This window comes from Topomyia yanbarensis, chromosome 2 (assembly GCF_030247195.1).
Source record: "Topomyia yanbarensis strain Yona2022 chromosome 2, ASM3024719v1, whole genome shotgun sequence".
In the NCBI taxonomy this organism is placed as follows: Eukaryota; Metazoa; Arthropoda; class Insecta; order Diptera; family Culicidae; genus Topomyia; species Topomyia yanbarensis.
Window position 1 is genome coordinate 402,687,481 of NC_080671.1, and position 6,157 is coordinate 402,693,637.

Genomic DNA, 6,157 nt, shown 5'->3' on the forward strand with positions numbered 1-6,157 from the left:
CGTCGTCATCCGTAAAAGTCAAGTTTATGCCAAAAATCGACTTCGAATGCCGGGTTGCTGCATCTACTTTTCGGCAAATTGGCTTTTGGTAAAACTTACCGGCCATTGTTTGCCGCATAATGTCAGCAGCACGGTGAATGAGGGTAGGAAGTGTGTTCCTTGAAATTTTTAAATCGCATGCATTCCACAAAGGACCCAATAGCAACTGAACACATTCCCATTCCGGGAATCGAATCGAGAGGTTGTTCTCTGTTATCATTTGCAATGTTCCTAAAAGCACATTACTTCTGGTAGTTTCCACCTGGACCTTAGATGCCGATTTTGGTCGCTTTTTGGTATTTTGCGGCTGATCACTACCTTCGCTCACTAAGTTTAACCGATGCGCCACTTCCGCGTGACAGAATATAAAGTGACGCTTAAAATTGCCCGGATTGAAATTTTTTTGTTCGTATACACATTTCCTTTCAGCATCGATATCCGCGAGACATCTATATTTTTTGCCTCCAGCGGAATTGTTCACTTCTTCCACTGCATCGCTTATTTTTCTCTTCAAACTTCCGCGTACATTCGCATTCATGCTTGCATCTGGTTCCACTCGCGGCGAGTCTTACAATAACTCGTCTTGAGTCGTCATTGGCAGGTGCAATCGTCTATGATTCCACCAGTTCGTAAAAATACAAGAGAGTGGAATAGGAACGAATGGAAGACGGCACGAACAGCAAGAACGCTCATCGTACACAGGTCGCTCACGGCCGCTCGTATTAAGCATAGCGGTTGCTTCATTCGCAGTGCATGTTTTGCTCCCTTCGTTCTCAGATTATTCGAAGGTGGTGAATGTTTTTGAGTCCAACGATGCGAGTAACAGCAACCTTGCCGGTACCGTTGGCATCCCTGGCTACGACTGCCCCTTTGTTATCAAATGAACTTCGCCACGTATAATAACAGCATATAAGAAAAAAAATCGTCATTTTGCTTTTTGACCTCGTAGTAGCTGCTACGTTTTGTGTCAGCACAAACTCTTCGGTTGCAATATATTCAATGACTGCCGCTAGGCATCATTCCATCCAATGATGCACAGGCGTGCCAGTTTCATACATACAATGATCAGCCAGCAGACATCACAGAAAAAACAGAATGCTCTTTTTTCGGAGTTTAATAAACGGATTTCAAGTGTGGGCGTGCGAAGGAGTGGTTGGGTGCGACAGACCCCGTTCTCTTGCTTCTTAAATGATGTGTGGCGTGTTCAGATAAATCCATCACGGCGTGAGCACCAGATTGCACCGCAGTTTTGAGATATCTGACGTTTGTAATACGCACACTGCGATCTCGCATTTTTATACTACCGCCCTGGCCTTAAGCCCAGAAGCGGTTTGTTTTCCACCCAATTCAAACGTCAAAACGGTACAATATCAATGCAGCTGAATAAGTCTATACAGTGGAGTGTGTTCTTTGGTTAATTTTCTTCTGGCAAGGGGTAGTGCGATTGACGATTTGATTAGCATTGGTTGTTATGTTGAGTTTAGGAGATGATATTGGCTTATTGGATACGGATGTGTACAACCAGATTAATTGTATAACTGCTGCATGTATGACGGGATTTGTACATCCACATTAAGAGCGGTTTATTTTATGTTTGGCTAAATGACTTAATGTACATTATACTTATTTCGCAGATCAATTAGTGAAATGCATGAAAACTAATATCCTGACACTACATTCGTTGTCGGTTATTATCATACTTCACACTATGAAACCTGCTTGGTGAAGGTTTGAACATATTATTTATAGGGCATTCGCCTTAAATAATGCAGACATTCCACGCGCGAATGCCCTTGTACTGGCTTTAACTGTACAGTGAGATGAATTTACAATAAGTCCAAAAATTATTTGTTAGGAGCTGTTCTCATACCACCAGGACAAAAAAACCTTCATTTTTAACCCCTCCGTGGACCAGCGTGGATAGTTCCTGTACCCCTACCCTCTCCCTACGATGACCAAGTGGACTTTCCAATTTTTTTTTCGGGTAATTCCATGAAAATGGGTGCTCAAAAAATTTTCCTTTGTGTTAGACTACTATGGCAAATAGACTTCCCATGCACATCGTCAATGTTGTACCCGTGTACAAAATTTCGTGCATGCGCTCAACCTCAAACATGCTTCGTCGCGATGTACAGGTTCGCCTCGAGCATCGAACCCAAGCGAACGATGTACAAACTCTAGTTTAAACATCCGCGTACGTACACCGGGTGCGTACACGAGAACTATTCTTGCAAGGCAAAAAGAGTCAACGCTAGCGAGGATGAGAATGAGAAAGAGAAAACTGATGCCACGAACCTGTGTGTACTTCAGGTGTACGTACACCGTGTACGTACACCGTGTACGTACATGAGATTCGGTTTTGCAGGTGAACATGTGCACATGTTTAGGTACAAAATAGCGTGTGCGAGTTTATACACATAATGTGGGTTTAATATGAGCACAGAACCAGAGCGAACATTGATGGCGAAGAAGGACAATGAAAATCGTTCCAACTTTAACCACAGAAAAACACTTGTTTCGGTTTTTGTGAAATTTCCATGGAAATATCTCATTTCTGAGCGACATTAAGATCTTTTATATTTACGTTTTAAAGATTCATCTTAATAACATAAAATTCAAGTAATATGTGGATTATTGAATTGATGGTTTTCACCTAAATTGTTCTCTCATGAGAGTAATATATCTGCTTCTTCTGCTCTTTTTCGGAGCCTGGTTCATGAAATGGCTCGACCTTTGAGCTTTGATTTAACACTCGACTCTCCTTTTGCTTCTTGACTGCATCCATTACATCACCATTTTAGCTCTCGTCCCCGTGAGCCGTTTCGATGCTGATTCCATAAGCCATTTAGCTCCTGCTTCCGTGTGTTATTCAGCTACCGGCCTTGTCACGATCTACTCGGATAGTCCCCGACGGTGAACTCACCCTACTCCGACCGATGGTTCCCCGACGCAGGAATATCTACAGACACCGATACCCGCTTCCTTGAGTCATTTAGCTCCCAGCCTTATCGAGATCTACTAGGACATTACCCGGCGGTGAACTACCCTAATTCGACTGAGTTTCACGGCAACGGAATTTCTATCGGTTAGCTCTAATTTTTTACGATACTCCACGGCGGCGAATCTACCCTACTATGAATTCCTCGGTGGTAGATTTCTCCCGATACCGATGTTCGTTTCCGTGAGCCATTTAGCTCCCCGCTTCGTTCCGATATAGTCCCCGGTGGTAGAACTAGCCTACTCAATGGGCCAGCCAGTAAGTGCTGAGGTCAGACCAACGATTCAGGGTGGAGTGTATCTTCCGGTTAACTAACGTTCCAACGACCCACTGCTAGCTTTTCGATGCTGTCTACTCGTTCTAATCCTCGGTGGCGGAATTTCTCCCACTCTCTCCGCAGCTCGGAGAGTATACTCGTAACCGCTCCGTTGACAGCGTCCCAGGTATGCTCGTCGTGGCACATCTCTTCGACGATATTGTCCACTGTTATATCGGGCATACCCCTTCGGAGTTCTTCGAACCTAGGGCATTCGAAGACCACGTGTTCCAGTGCCTCTTGCACGTTCACACACTCCGGGCAAAGGGGTGACGAAGCATGTCCAAACCGATGCAGGAAGCATAAGTGCCCAGTAAAACTTTGTCGGAAGGAAGCTGCACCCAAGCAGCTACATTTAAGGTAAGTCGGTGGTTCTATCTTCCATTCTCTGCATTGTCCCACACCTGCTATCACTTAGACAACGAGTCCGCTCTGATCAGCTTCCATGTGTTTCGTGAATTCCTTCGCTGGTAGCATTCCATGTCATCAGCCAGAGTGATGCAGATGGGGATTATCCCGGCAATTATGCATACCACCTCCGATGGTATCGCTCTGTACGCGCTCGCGACACGAACAGCCATTAGACGAAACGTGTTTGTTGACTTCATTCGGTTCCGCGTTGAGTTCAGTGCGTGGGACCGGCCTGGGTACGCCATACAGGAGACGTTTCGACATAGCTGTTGTAATTTAACCGATCGTCGACCTCGACGCTAGATTTTTTACGGTTGCTGACCAGCACTACCTTCGTCTTGTGTTGAGTCAGCTGCAACTTGACGGTTTCCACGATGCCAATTGTCTCTGCCCTTCAACATCCCCACCTCCTCAAGGGTCTCGCCGGTTATCGTCAGTACAAGACGACAATCTCAACTCTTCTGGGCGGTTTCAATCTTAACACTCCGCTGTACATTACATCTCTGTGCGTTGGGCCGAGTTCTCAGTTTCAGCGTAGGTCGTCAGCCTGTTGAAGATTACCCTTTTCAGAACTTTTCCAAGATAATCCTAGATCCTACCAAGATAATCCTAGATCCTACCAAGATATAGGCCTATGCAATGCAAGGCCCTAGTTTTGGCAGTAATAGCATCTTCTGGATGTTCCATCTATTCGGGTAGTAACCTTTGTCCAGGCATTTCTGTAGAACTATCCTGATCATATCCGTATCATGGTGGCTTCCCTGGTATTGGCAGCAATACCAACTTCTAGATCCTCCACCTATCTGGGATGGAAACCTTCGTCCAGGAATTTCTGTGGCTTGTTTGGAAATGCCAGGATCGCGATCTTCAGTACCACGATGGTGATACCACCAGGACCGAGAAGTTTTCCGTTTTCAGCTCTTTTACCACTGTAGACGTTGGAGATTCGATTGTCTCCAACATTTCCATTATCTGCATCGACGTACGGTGTAGCTGTCCGTGCGGATGGGCCGTGCTTCGGAAAGAGACCCTCCTCGATATTCTTCAGTTCGTCGGCGCACTTTTCAGCTGGTGGTGTTGCACCCTTGATCTTGGCCAATAGTTCCCGGCGGTGTACCTATTTTACTCCGACTGAGAGTGTACTGGCGGCGGAATTTCTCCCTTGAGCCATTAAGCTCCCAGATTTATCGAGATCCACCCTACACAGACTAAGAGCTCCTCGGCAGCGGAATTTCTTACGGTACCGATGGCCGTTTCGTGAACCAATCAGCTCTCAGCTTTTTCACCGCTTCACAAACCTGTCACAGTCTACTGTTTACCTTTTTGTTCAACAATGACAATGTTCTTGCTTTCAGTTCACCAGTCGTTCTTGGTATCACTTGTCACACAATTTGGAATTACCACTACGTTAAAAACGACATCTCGGGCAACAGAAACTTTTTTTTCCATTTCCCACCCGGTATCCTCCTGGTACTTATACAACGAACATAACCTTTTTATTGCCTTTCTCAATAGAAAGGTATTGCAATTGCTCTGAAAACCGACTTTTTAACGGAGGCCCGGAGGGCCGAGTGACATATACCATTCGATTCAGTTCGTCCAGTTCGGCAAATGTCTGTGTGTGTATGTATGTGTGTATGTGACCAAAATGTCACTCATTTTTCTCAGAGATGGCTGAACCGATTTTGACAAACTTAGTCTCAAATGAAAGGTGCAACGTTCCCATAGGCTTCTATTGAATTTCTAATGGATCCGACTTCCGGTTCCGGAATTACAGGGTGATGAGTACGAACACGCAGAAAATGTCGATTTTAATAAATTCTGCAATGAATGTATAAAGGTGAAATTTTTTCCAAAATATGACCACAACTGCTTCGATTTGTAGTATTAGGTCACTAACATCCATTCAAAGTCTATTTGGCCACATTGGCCATCATCATCGGTTCCGGAAGCCCCGGCGGAAGTATCTGAATTCAGAATAACAGTCACATCGGTTTCTCGGAGATGGCTAGACCGATTCGACTAAACTTGGCCTCAAATGAAAGGTATTGCATCCCCGTAAATGGCTATTTAATTTCATCCCGATCCGACTTCCGGTTCCGGAGTTACAGGTTGTGGCGTGCGATCACATAGCAAATTGTGATTCAAACCGATACTCCGATGAAAGCAAAAAAGGTAAAAATTTCGCTAAAATGTCTCTCAAACAACTTAAATTTGCTGTTCTAGGTCACCGACGGCCAACCAAACTTTCGTTCACTACATTGACCACCATAGACGGTTCCGGAAGTGCCCGGGAAAAGCGGCCATCTTTCAAAATTTACGAACTCACATCAGTTTCCCGGAAATGGTTGGGCCGATTTTCACAAACTTAGTCCCAAATGATAGCTATAACA